Source organism: Sebastes umbrosus, chromosome 14, assembly GCF_015220745.1.
Source record: "Sebastes umbrosus isolate fSebUmb1 chromosome 14, fSebUmb1.pri, whole genome shotgun sequence".
Taxonomy (NCBI): domain Eukaryota; kingdom Metazoa; phylum Chordata; class Actinopteri; order Perciformes; family Sebastidae; genus Sebastes; species Sebastes umbrosus.
In genome coordinates, this window is record NC_051282.1 from 10693857 (window position 1) to 10707576 (window position 13720).

Consider the following 13720-nt stretch of genomic DNA (forward strand, 5'->3'; position numbering starts at 1 on the left):
TTGTGTAACTCATCGTTATCTAGCATTGTAGTGACAATATAAAATTTGATTAGGAGTTACTCATTAACTAATGGTTCACTGGCACATAGTTCCTTATTCGTTCCACATTTGTTCCCTGATAACAACTCAAAATTGTGTGTCCTTTATTGTAAAGTGGAACCAAATTGATTAAAAATAAAAAAGATGACGTAGACTAAATATGACTAAAAATAACATGGACTGATCTCAGGACTACGACTAAATACAAAAATACCTGACAAAATTAACACTATTTGTGATTTTGGGTTATATACAAATAAAATATACTTTAATTAGTATGAGGCAGGTCTTACACATATTTTGAGACTGTGTCAAGAGAAAATATCATAATCATGAAGATCATTAATAGAAAAAGCTTGAACTCCAATGACTGTGTGAAGTGTATATTTATTACAGTAAATACGGCGTTTTCTCTTTCACAAAGACTGATATTTCTGTTCATCATGAAATTATGGATATCAATATACAGTGGCAACCACAAGAGTATAATAAATCAAACAACAAAACAAATTCCAACATGGATAGTAGTAATAAGTAAAAGTAATAAGATAATAAGATGAGACAAAGTATAAAATTGTTGAATACTTGAGAAAGATGAACCATTATTTATCAAATTCTTAGAAACAACAACAACTGACTATGACAACAACAAAAAAACTGTAAGAAGAAAATGGCATTCATCTTGTATTAAAACAATCACACATTTTTTGATGAATATAAATATCTCATGACATTTTACACACAATTTTTTTAAAGCATAGAACTTAGATTCTAAGTTCTATGCTTTAAAAAAATGTGTTCTAAGTCTTAGAACAATTTCATGTAATTTGTGTTTGATGACATTTTCACATTAAAGTACAAAAAGGTAAAAACAAAACTCAAATCATATCTTACATTCCTGTTTTTAGAGGAAAGAAAATATTTGGATAATATCTGAAAATCTAGAAACTCCTTCAATCCTTCTTTAAATACTTTTTCATCTCGTAAGACAAAAAAATATACTGTATATACTGGAAAAACAAAGTTTGGAAACTTGTGTTTGGTGGATTATTTCTCTGTTGTTTCAATGCTAATGCATCGTATTTTACATCGTTGGAAAGCCTGTTTATTTACCTACGCACTGATGTCCAACTTGTAAGGATCATGCATTTGTGGGATGAGCAGCACAGCTGATTATGTGGGTAGCGCCCAAGAAAAATTTGCCAAAATGCTCTGCCAATGGTAAACAGTGTATTCTCATAAGGCTACCAGGAAGCCTGCAATGACTGCCCTTCACCGTCAGGCCCGTTTGCGCTGGTGTCGACAACACAGACAATGGAACCTGAACATGTGGGGGAATGTCATGTTCAGCGATGAGTCCAGGTTCTGTCTGTGAAAGTTGGATGGCAGGGTGAAAGTATGGAGACGACGCGGAGAACGCTATGCTGATTGTTGAACCGATGGAGTAACAGCTTTTGGTGGGGGCAGTGTCATGGTGTGGGGCGGCATCTCCCTCACTGGCAAAACAAGGCTTGTCATCATTGAAGGCCATCTCAATGCAGTGAGATGTTGGGATGAAATTCTGCGGCCAGTGGCGATCCCTTTTGGGAAGGCGTCATCCTCATTATTGCCAGTGTTGCACTCAATCAAATCGTCTTTTGAACAGCCACTTTGGGCTTCTGTTACTTTGAGTAGAGCTTGGTTGTTTCTGGTTCACTCACAGGTTGTACATTTCATCCAGACTATCAATAGCTTGTGGTCTCTCCACTCACTGGGAATTTCTCCTCTGCACTGGAATTTTAATTTATTGTGGTCTTCCAGTTGCTCTTCAAATCGACATACAAACCATTTCCAGTATGTCAGCTTAGATGCATCAGGAGTAATCTCCCATATAGCATACTCCTCCCCATCACTTTGATACAGTTTATAAGGAATGCTCTTATCTGAATCATGATGGTGGAAACTTCTATCACTTCCAATTAACGTTGTGCAGAAATCAATAACCAGGTTCACTGTGTCTCTGTCTGTATGAAATCCATTGATCCCAGCAGGTCGATGAAATGGGACATTGTGTTTGTCAGGACTGTGATCTTCCAGTGTGTTGGTACAAACAGCTGCACAGAATGGACATGTTACCCAGCAGCAGTTACACAGCTGATCAATGAGGATTTGATCAGGCTCCAGTCTGAATTCCTTCATCTTATCCAATGAGAGGCTGCTCATCTCCTTTATGATGGATTCAAGACCTTTCTCTAACTTTCTTTAAGAAAGTCAAAACTGTTTATGTCACTGAAGTTTTGACAACAGATGGTGTCGAATGTTAGCTTATCTTTTAGCAAACTGGAAAATTCCTCCACCCACATGTATGGGTCTCCTCTCTGGGTTTTGACTTTCTCTGTTGCAGTAAATAAAGCTGTGATGATGATGTCTTCAACATTTTTCTTGAGTATGTTCTGGGCTTTATTTTTGTTGTCTGTGAAGATGTATGTCTCCTTTATAAAAGTCTCAACTTGTCTCTTTGGGTGTCAGATGTAGGTGATAAAATCATCAAAGTCCTCTTTCTCTGTGAGTGACTTCAACACGTGTTTCTCCAAGTTCAGCCTGTTCCCACTGAATGCTGGGAAACTACACCTCAGAGTTTTCGGTTCCAGAACATCTGATCAGGGTTAGTTCAATCAACTCTGAGTAGGTTAATCCTGAACATAAAAAGCCGTCATCAATAGAGCTGTGATACTACGATTCACATGGCGACAAGTAAATAAGAGGCAGAGCCTCCATTTTAATCCAGTCGACGTAGAGATTGTAGTATGTACGTACAGTATATGCTGACTGTGCACATTTATAAAAAAAAGTCAGAGCGGGGAAAAGTGTCAATAATATAATAAAGTTTTATTCAGTGTGGTCCATTAATTCATCTTTTACCAGACTTACATTTCCTTAATGAAAAAGTGGTGGAATCTGACTGTGTATCAGACTGTAGCCTACATTACATCTACAATATATTTGTTCAGCTCTGATGGGGACAAAACACAGGAGCAGAAACTGAAGATGAAAAATAAAGTTGAAGATTTAAAAATATATTTAAACATAGAGACATGATGGTAAACTCACAGTCTGATCCAGCAATAATGTGTTTGGTGATTTAAAGGTTAAATAGAGTAGATGATAATAGACACCTAGGCTATTTGGATCTTGGCTTAACAGCATTCAGAAACTTTACTTCAGCTACTTCAACAAATGTAATCAATTTAAACACAGTCAGTGAAATGCTGTTAAAACACGTTAAAAAAACTCACTTTCTAACTGCATTCTGCAGCTGCACCACCATCCTGCTCACTCACCAATATTAATATAATATTAATACATAATCTTATCTTGTATAGACTGTCTTATCTTGTTTGTAAGGTGTCCTTGGGTGTCTTGAAAGGCGCCTATAAATAAAATGTATTATTATATAATCTACAATATTATTATTTTCCATCAGTGCGACCAATCACACTGAGTGACAGAGATCATTATTCATTGATCTGTGTCTGAGACTCATACCGATTTTTACTAGCATATTTAAACTGAGATACACATTATTTGCAATGAACTAGTTAGAGGAACTGCTCCAACAAACTGACCGCTGTTTCAGTCACAGCGTTATAAAAAGTGAACTTTGCAAACAGAAGAACAAGCAGAGGTTTTATTCTGAGATGACGGTGATGACTTGATTCTGTGTGATATTTGAATGTCAGGTCAAAAACAGCTGTTCAGAAAAGACTGACAGCGCATAAAAGCGGTAACTTTAGATAGTAACTAATATCTTTAAATTCTGATGCGAACCTCCGCAAATTAATGCGCTTTGATACGGACTGAATGAATGATGAAATAAAGCAGCGTGTCGTCTGTGTGTGTGGTGGGGAAGGGGGGGGGGGGGGGGGGGGGGGGGGGGGATCGGGGTTGGGTACGGATCCTGCAACAGAGGAGGCATCAGGAGAGAGACGGGAGCCCAAATAAGCAACTACACTTTAGAAACAAAAACCCGCAACTACCAATATTTGTAAGCGACTTTTCAGGAAAACAAGCTCAAAGTCACTTATGATAAGCGGACTTTGCAACTGTGGCTGCAGTAGGCCTACTTCCATGCTGGCCTGCACATCACCCTCCCTCCTCGAGCTTCTCAGCCAATCCCTGCGCGATAAATGACCTGCCATCCGTTTCCACTATACTCCTTCCGTTTCAACTATACTCTCTCTCACACATACATATATTCTTCTCACACATACATATATTCTTGTATGAGTGAAAATATATGTATGTGAAAGGAGAATGTATGTGTGTGTGAGTGTAAGAATGAATTATGTCTTGTACGGCCCCTCATAAATCTGCCACTGCTTTAGGATTCATCTACAAGAGACCATTCAAACCCAAGCTCCTGAAGGATAATTGACTGATCTTCTTCATACTTGATGTCCTCAATAGGTTTGTATCTGCAGTTAGTTCACGAACCCAGCCACTCCAAACAGAGTTGAAGTGCTTTTTAAGTTCTTCTTCATCTTTTGCCTTGTCCTTTAGCTGATGAGCGAGCTCTTCTTTTGTAGCAACTTCCTCTCAAACTCTGTCTTCTTATCATCTAGGATAAGAGGAGGAGGACATAGACAGACTCACTGACTGCATCACAGACTATATCAACTTTTGTGTGGAAAACACCGTACCCACCAGGACTGTAAGGTGTTTTTCCAACAATATCCCCTGGATTAATCCTGATATAAAGGCTCTCCTTAAAGGGACTGTTTGTAACTTCTTACACGGATAAATCACCCGGGTCGATGTCCATGCGCGCTCGCATATGCACGCTCGTGTGTAGCTACGCTGTTCAGACAAGACTCCAACATAAACTACACAGAAGCACCAAAACCTCAAAGTTATATCTAGTGAAGCCCGTCTTGCAAAACAGTGTTGGCCGCGGTCGGAGGACGCGGGGGAGACCGTAGCTTTGGTCTCCAGGGCCGAAGTCTCTGCTGTACTCTGCTCCTCTGCCTGCCTTCACTCAGCTCGCTCCACCTCACGTGCATGCGCGCACAATCCACACTGCAGAAGACTTCGTGGCTCTGAGAATATCTAGTGAATGTACAGTGGAAGTTTGTGCAGAAATAACTGCTGCAGCTCCTCCAGACCAACAGAGGTTTCCCGTTTCTTGTGAAGTGACAGGGCAAGCTGGCATCGTCATTTACGTCCACTTAAAGTTCTTGTTTTTGCCATGACAGGCTCTGATTGTTATCATAAGTGTTTGACATTATGGAAAGAATCTCGCTCAAGGAGAAGTCTCGTTCTGAAATCTGGCGAGGTGACAAATAGTGGAATACATCCATGGTGGAAACGCGAGTGCCAGCCAGGCAGAGTTTGTTGTGTTGGAGTGCAGAAAGCGTAGCTTAGTGTTATCTACAAGATTTTCAGTGACATGGCTGAATATTTAAATGATTTCAACAATGTGGATGAGTTCTTTGAATTCGATGGCCACCCGTATTTATTTGAGCCAGAGTATACGGATATTCAGACTTCCCAACGAGACTTCTCCTTGAGCGGGACACAATAACAAACAAACTGGATCAAGTGAAAGGTAAGAAGAAAGTTTATTTCTCTGTAGGGTCCTTTCCATAATGTTGTCAGACACTTTAGTTTATTAATTAGTTAGTTTAATTTATTAGTTTTAGTGGACGTAACGTTACATTAATAACTTGTTTCGCGGCTGCCAGTTACAGCGTTTGATAAAAAATTGCTGTCCCCCATTTGTCACTTTGACACAAAAACATGGAAAAATAGGTTCCAGGTTGAAAAACACCAAAGTTACCCTTTAACAGCTGTTTGAGGGACTTTAATGTAGATTTAACTTCTTTTTTTTCTTAAAAAAAGAATAGCAGACATTTCGGAGCAGGCCTTTATTACATCAGCCATATCATTTTTGATAAAAAAAAAAAACTGATAAAAGCTTGATAAACAGTACTATATACATGTTACAGGTGCAGTGATCACATAGACTTCAGAGGAATATCAGCTGTAATTGTACAACTATCTTAGTTTTTATCACACCATTATTCCTGATTACAGTTCATTTATTCACAATTATCACGGTGGTTATAAATCTTTGTTCATCAAATTTCAGGTTCAGCTTGACGCCTCGGACCTTTGAACCTGAACATCTGTATTTATGTAAAATGTATTTTGCTGTTGAACATCATGATTATGTAGTGAGTGATTATGTACAGTGTATATACAGTATATTCAGTCAACTGTTGTGAGTATGATTAATGCAGGTGGGATATATTTCACTGACTTTTAAATCTTTGTTAAAACTAAAAAGTCATTATTAATAGTTTGTGTTGAAAATAATCCATTTTGTGGTGTTAAACTCACTCAATGACTTCTATCTTTAGAGTAGTTTAAATAATCTATAAAATCATCCAGGGTCAAGATCAGCATCAAGCATCCATCCTGCAGAAGCTGAATACAGAACGGGATGTGGTAGTTAGTCAATGACGCCCTCATGTGGCTGCATGTTAGAAGAGGAGGAATGTTTCTGTGGAGGAACAACAGAATATCACACTGTTCAGCCTCTCTGGCTTGAACCCAGAACTCAGGTCACTGGACGGTTTCTGCGGTTTTATTGGATCAATGAAGTCACTGCTTTTTTTTCAGAAAGACTTTCAGCATCTAGACTTTGATCTCTTCCTCCTCTTCAGAAAAGGCACACGGTGTTTTGCGGCTTTGGGAAAAAGCAGGCGAGGTGGTGTCGTTGCTCATCCTCCTTCCCTGTGTAAAGGACCCGCCACCGTAATGGCGAGACAGCACGTCAGCTGCCCTCTGGAACCTTTCTGCCTCAATCGCAGGCTCGGCTCTCAGAGGAGACCCAGTGCACTCATCTGGCGTCCTCAGTGACCTCCTCTCCTCCTCTTGCTCTGCCCAGTTGGAGCTACCAGAGCGCCCCCTGTTGTTCATGTTCCTGCTGAATGACCCACTACCCATGGAAGGGTTGGGTGAAGTCGCCCCAGGGCTCTGCACAGGCGTCTCTGTTAGTGAGCTGTCGTCCTCTTCTTCCTCTTCCTCTCCTTCTTCTTCCTCACCTGCTGCCTGGCTGTGATTGGACATCTGGAGGCAGCTGGGGTTGTCAATCAAGTTCAGTACCTCAGTCATAAGGGAGGGGCCAAGGTCTACAGTGAACGAGGTGAGGGAGTCTGAACGTGTCAGCATGAAGCCACCGCTGTCTGGTAGAGACCTTTTCTGGACGTCTCCATCCTGAAACTGTCTGTCAAGGCGAGAGAGGCGGGGCAGAGTGACAAATCCTGACTGCAGACCTGCAAACAGACAGAAGAGGAAAACACACTGAAGTCACTGAAATGATCTGAACTAATAACAACATAAATAAAACATCTAGAGACATTCTTAACCTTGAACCAGAATGATCTCAATGTAAGTATGTTACAAAGAATGTTTAAGTGCATAGTTTGATATTGGAGTGAAGTCATTGAATTTGCTCTATGGAGCTGAGAAACTCTGCATGCACATTACATGTAAATCAGAAGTGGTGTCAATGCCATTTACTCAAGTAGTGTACTTAAGTACAAGTTTGAAGTACTTGTACTTTACTTGAGTATTTCCATTTTATGTAACTTTATACTTTTACTCCACTACATCTCAGAAGCAAATATTTTACTTTTTACTCTACTACACTTATTTGACAGTATTAATTACATTTTATTAAATGCTATGAAGATTCAGATTCTCAATACAAATAATAAACCAACTAATACATTTTGATGTATTATTGAGTATATAAAGTAGCTCCACATTTACCAGCTGCAACATTAAAGTATCAATAAATACAATCCAATAATATAATATATATTATTCTGCATGATGAGGACTTTTACTTTCGGTACTTTAAGTATATTTTGATAATACTTTTGTACTTTTACTTAAGTAACATTTAGAATGCAGGACTTTTACTTGTAACTGAGTATTTTTATGCTGTTGTAACCGAGCGGTCTTTAATGTGCGTTTATACGTATTTATTATGTGAAATAAGGACACGATGAGACGGAGGCTTGAACTTGCTGGCGTCTTTACTCGTTCCCATCTTCATACTCCCCCGTGATAGTCACAGTAGCATCACATTATACACGTTACACTTCCTCTTTCCCTTCACAATAAAAGCTCAGCACTCCCTTGTATTTGCTAACACGAAGGAAGTCCAACCTGAGGTGTTTCACAAACAGTACTCTCCATAATAAAGGTTACACTGTGGTAAAGATCGGAGTACTTCTTCCACTACTGTCAATCAGTGATGACAAAAGTAAAAGTGAAAGTAAGACAGCTACATCAGTATAATTAGTTTTGTGATTACTGATTTAGCTGCCTTACTTTGTGTGAAAGTGAAAGCAAGAGAGCTCTATTTCCCCTAAACCTTGTGACTTGGAGGAAAACAACAATGACCATTAGAGGTCACTCTACTCAAACACTGCCAAGCACATACTGCTGTCAACGCTGAACACTTGTTATTTGCAGAGCAAGAGCTGCAACAACAGTGACCCGCTCTATCAAAATGAGTCGGATGTCGCGGCAGCGCATTCTTGTAAAAACACGTTTTTTTATGAAAAAGTGTGTTTTGAGTTGTTTTTTTTTATGCGTTTCTGAATAAATAAAGTCTCAGCTTTCATAAAAAGTAAGAATCAATGTAAAATTCAAATGATAAGTCTAGTTTTGAAGCTCTTAAACATAACGTTGTCGTAAAGTTTTTACCGGAAGTCCGCTGTATTGACTCGGCTCAATAGAGCTGGTTGACAGATTGTGGTTGACAGAGGAGATGAAATCACGTGAGGAAAACATCGCTCGACTTTTAAATTAAATTCCTGTTAGAGGTGCTACATCTGACGACAACTGGACCGACTTAAATTCAGATTATTTCCCCGCACCGGGTGATGAGGACAGCGGGTGCGCCGGGTCGGGTCGGATGCCCGGCTAACGCTAGAGGCTAGGCTAGCTCTCAATCCGCTGATCAGGACGGAGAAAGAGAGTTGGAGGAAGACGAGGAGGAAGATATTCCACTCATGGCTGAGCCGATGATGACACACAGTGTCTCTGATTAAAGTTATTAAATCAGGACAGTGTTAAAGAGACTGAGATCGCCCGGCCGGGAGTACCAGTGTAGCTGCAAACTGTACAACAGCGCCGCCCTCTACACCGGAGGAGATGGAGAGAAGACGCGACTAGATGAAAGAAATGACTGATGGTAAGTTCTGATAGTTAAACTACACTATCCTTGTTTTATCTGTTTGTTTTAAAGACTTTTAAAATCCCTAGAGCAGGCTAAGAAGCATTAATAGCAGCTAATAATGTGTGTGTCACTGTGTGTAGTCTATAGATGTCTGTCTGTCTCAGGTGTGTGTCTCTTGGAGGATATCATTTTAAATAGCAAAAGAAATAGCTTAATGTATAGTAAAATGATATGTTGTATATTAATCTGATATCACATGGTGAATAGGCTATGTTAATGAATATAGGGCTGTATTGATATGATAATGATCAGGCCTCATTCAACAATGATTCAACATGATTTAGCCAGCCTAAAATCTTTGAGATGACTTGATTTTTCACTTTATGCTTTTCCCTTTATGTCATTTTGTAGATGAGAAACATCTGGATCTCCTTGAGAAGATCAGCTCCCACATGACCCTGTCAAAGGATACAGTGATCTCCAGGAGAAGCCAGCAGAATGAGCACAGGCACCACATTTCATAGTCTTTCTATTATATCTATATTTCTATTATATATTATATTATATAATATTGTACATACATAATATGTACATAATATTTGTTCATATGTTATCCATTTTCTAGTATGTTTTTTTATTGTTTGGATATGGACTTGTAAGTTTGTGCATGTACCTGTGTGCACATGGCTCCATATTTAATATTTTTAATTGTGTGTTCTTCATATAATTATTATTATATTGAAATAAACATATATACTATATATTATATCATATGTACAGTATATTTTTTATATATTTTATCAATTTTATTCCATCAATTTTGGATTCTTTTCTACATGGACTTCTAGCCCTATCTACTGTACTGCTTGTGGTCATACGCGTGCATGTGGCCACGTGCACATCACGTGCTTGTGACTATGTGCACATGTATGCATGTAAGTATGTGTAGGCTACATTATGAAATGTTGGGTGTCACTTTTGACCAAGAAATATTGTGTTCATTTAGACTTGAGTCTTAATAAATGTGTTTTAATCAATGCAAAAAATGGCTGAAAATGAATTCTGATCTTTAATGCCCTTTTTCTCAAAAGTAATGTTCCATGACAGTCGAACTTTGAAAGAGCATATCTCATCGAATATTTGTCGTAGAAAGATAATCTTGGTATTGCCATAAAGCTGAGACTTTCCTCTTTACAGTCAGACAGATAACTCAAAATGTGTTTCGGGGTCAATGTGACTCATAATGATGGAGCAGGTCACAGTTAATGTTTTTTTTTTTAGAAAGGCATAAAGTATTTACCAAAGTTAGTCCAAAAAAGGACAGAGACATTGATTCAGTCTCAAGTTTTCGGTTTTTATTTAAACTGCTCCTGATGATAGTTTTTTCAAAAACAAAAAGACAACAACAAATAATGACTCTAATAAATAAACAAATAAATATAAAAAAATGTAAATAAACATAAATAAACCAAAAAAACAGAAATGGTTGTAAAATAACTTTGTGTACATAAAGAAATGGTAGTTAAAGTTGTATTCAATAAAGACTCATAATAACAAGGTTAAGCTGGGCTCAGACTACAGGAGTTTCAAGCTTCTCCTGTAGTCTGAATAATGATTCTTACATCCCACAGGAGATGTAAGACAAGGGGAGTAAAGAAGGGTGGTTTAGTCAGTTTGAGGAGCACTGGACAGCTGGAGGCAATACAATCTGCCTCTGCTTTTGAGAGGGAAAGTGTAGGAGACGAGACACCAAAAATAGCCAGCAGGGGGCATGAATGAACTGTTCTACCGAGACAGGTGATTTTGCTGCATTACCAGAACATGTGAGCATGGCTGGCTGGTTGGGGTTGATTTTCAGTGATTGCATGCAGAGCTCACCTCAGGAAACAGTTTTGACAGTTTTTGATTTGTCCAGTGACTACAGTGTAGTATTTTATATTGCATAAAATAACGTTGGATGCAAATAGAATAAGTGTGGACTCTTTCTAAAATATGGTATACAGATTTGCATTCATATAGCTCCTTTCTAGTCTTCCGACCACTCAAAGCGCTTTACACTACATGTCAGCATTCACCCATTCACACACATTCATACACTGATGGCAGAGGCTGCCATGCAAGGTGCCAACCTGCCCATCAGGATCTAATCTGAATAAAGTAGAATGCTAAAGACTATCTGAAATGTTTCCCAGTCAGCTTTAAAAGACATAAGACTGAAATGTAGCTTCTGTATAGGCTCATTACATATGATAGAAATTATGCCTTTAAATGATGAAGTGTGCTCTAAAATACAATCGCAGAGGATACAGCAGGGACCTGAAGGAGCATTTTGTGCACAAATTCTCAAATTTGTAAGTAGCGAAAGAAATAGTTTTTAGATCATTTAAATTTTTCACAGAGATCGCGAAATTAAAAAAAATTCCATCAGAATGGAGATCAGCAATTGACTTAAAGGCCATGTTGTGCCAGTCAACAAAGGTTTTGTCCAGCAGAGAGGGTTTAATTTAGGGATTTGAATGAATAGGAGATTTTAAGGAGAAAAGAGTCCAGCCAAAGTGATGTCTAACCTGTAACCAGATTTTGATACATGAAAGGGACTCAAGTGTTTACCAAGATAGTGTATCTGCTCCTGGGTCCTCGTAGAGCCGGTGCAGAATTGGTCTTCTGTTAGCAGCCAGTAATACACCGAAAGGTTTGGAGCTGACATCCCTCCTGCCTTTTTTTAATATTGGCGTGTTTTCATTGATAGTCAAAGCGGCTTACGGTTCCAGTTAAAGGATGAAATAATACTGCTTCATTTATTTTACATTGAAAGGGTATTATTGTGTCTTCTGTTAATGGAAAACTCGTTCCCCTGCTATTTGCTTATCAGCCAGACAAAGCCGTGGAGGATGCTAAACGTCTTACACTGGACACTGTATAAGCATCTAGAAAAACCTGGAGCTCATGTAAGACTTTTGTTCGCAGACTTTTCCTCTGCTTTTAACAAAATGCAGCCTCACATCTTGATTGAGAGACTTGCCTCTTATTTTAATCTCCCAGACCGGCTTCTCATGCTGATTCAAAATGTTCTTACTGTGAAGGTCCAGCAGGTTTTCGTGAATGGACAAATGTCCAAAATATCCGTATAAAACACAGGTTCACCTCAGAGTTGTGTGTTGTCACCCCTCCTATTTATCATGTACACCGACGGCTGCAGGTCTTCTCAGGAGAACAGGCTTCTTGTTAAGTTTTCTGATGACAGTGTCCTCTTATCTTTACTTCAAGGCTCAGAGTCTGATCATGGTCCTGCATTACCTGAGATTGTTAAATGGTGCGATGATAATTATCTTCACCTCAATGTTTCCAAAACAAAGGAAATGATCATTGACTTCAGACACAATACTGAACACAAAGTTAGTCTCATACACGGTAAAGATGTTCAGATTGTGGAGTCGTATAAATACCTTGGAACTGTGTTTGATTGTAAACTTAGGTTTCATATTAATACGGAGTCTATCGTCAAACGAGGTCAACAGAGAATCTATTTGTTGAGGAAGCTGAACTCTTTTAATGTCAGTGAGAGGATCTTAAGTAACTTTTATTGTTCTTTTATCGAAAGTCTTTTAACCTTTTCTTTTATTTGTTGGTTCAGTGGCTTAACCATTAAGGACAAGAACAGCCTGTAAAGCATTGTTAAGGTTTGCTCCAAGATTACTGGGGTCCAACAAAGAGACCTGTGTTCCCTCTGGGAGAATCAGGTGGTAAAGAAGGCAAAGAATATTATCAGCCAACCTCTTCATGTTCTGTCTCATGACTTCTCATTGATGCCTTCAGGCCGCCGTTATCAGTCACCTCTGAGGAGAACTAACCGTTACTTCAACTCTTTTCTTCCTTCTGCTATCAGGTTATTAAACTCAGACGGTAGTCATTTCATGTGTGATTTTTATTGCCAGTTCCCCTACATGTTAAATCATGTAACAATGTCTATTTATTATCTTTTTGTTTTCTCTTTTTGTCCATTTTATTCCTATTTATTCTATTGTATTAACTTATCTGCTGTCCTTCATTGACCTCTCTTTGTCAGTTTTATTGATCTGTGCTTGACATAACCTTTTGGATGTTGTCCGTGTGTTTATGATGGGTAAGCTGTAAATGAATTGCCCTTCTTGGGATCAATAAAAATGTCTGAATCTGAATCTGAATAGATAAGTACATTTCAGGAGGATATTCATCTGTATGGAATTAATACGACCTGCAACTGACAGTGGTAGGCCTAATGACATCCAGCAGTTTAGACTGCACTTCACCTGGTCCATAAGAGTAAGAGAGTTAGCTGCAAAGAGATTAGAACATGTATTAGTTACATTAATGCCTAGTAAGTAAATAGGTGAGTCATTTTTAGAGGAAGTGAGGCAAAGGGATATTTACGCGCTGCCTCGTTGATCGGAAATAATTCACTTTTCT

General features: G+C 38.7%; 1 protein-coding gene and 1 long non-coding RNA gene across 51 annotated transcripts in view; one reads left to right on the forward strand and one right to left on the reverse strand.

Annotated features, from left to right (window-relative positions):
* LOC119501887 (interferon-induced very large GTPase 1-like) overlaps positions 1 to 13720 on the reverse strand; it is a 342733-nt gene that overhangs the window by 162543 nt on the left and 166470 nt on the right. The window lies entirely within an intron of this gene.
* On the forward strand, positions 8596 to 10320 carry LOC119501931. Its single transcript, XR_005209957.1, has 2 exons — positions 8596 to 9289; positions 9686 to 10320. It is a non-coding gene; the product is annotated as an uncharacterized LOC119501931 (long non-coding RNA).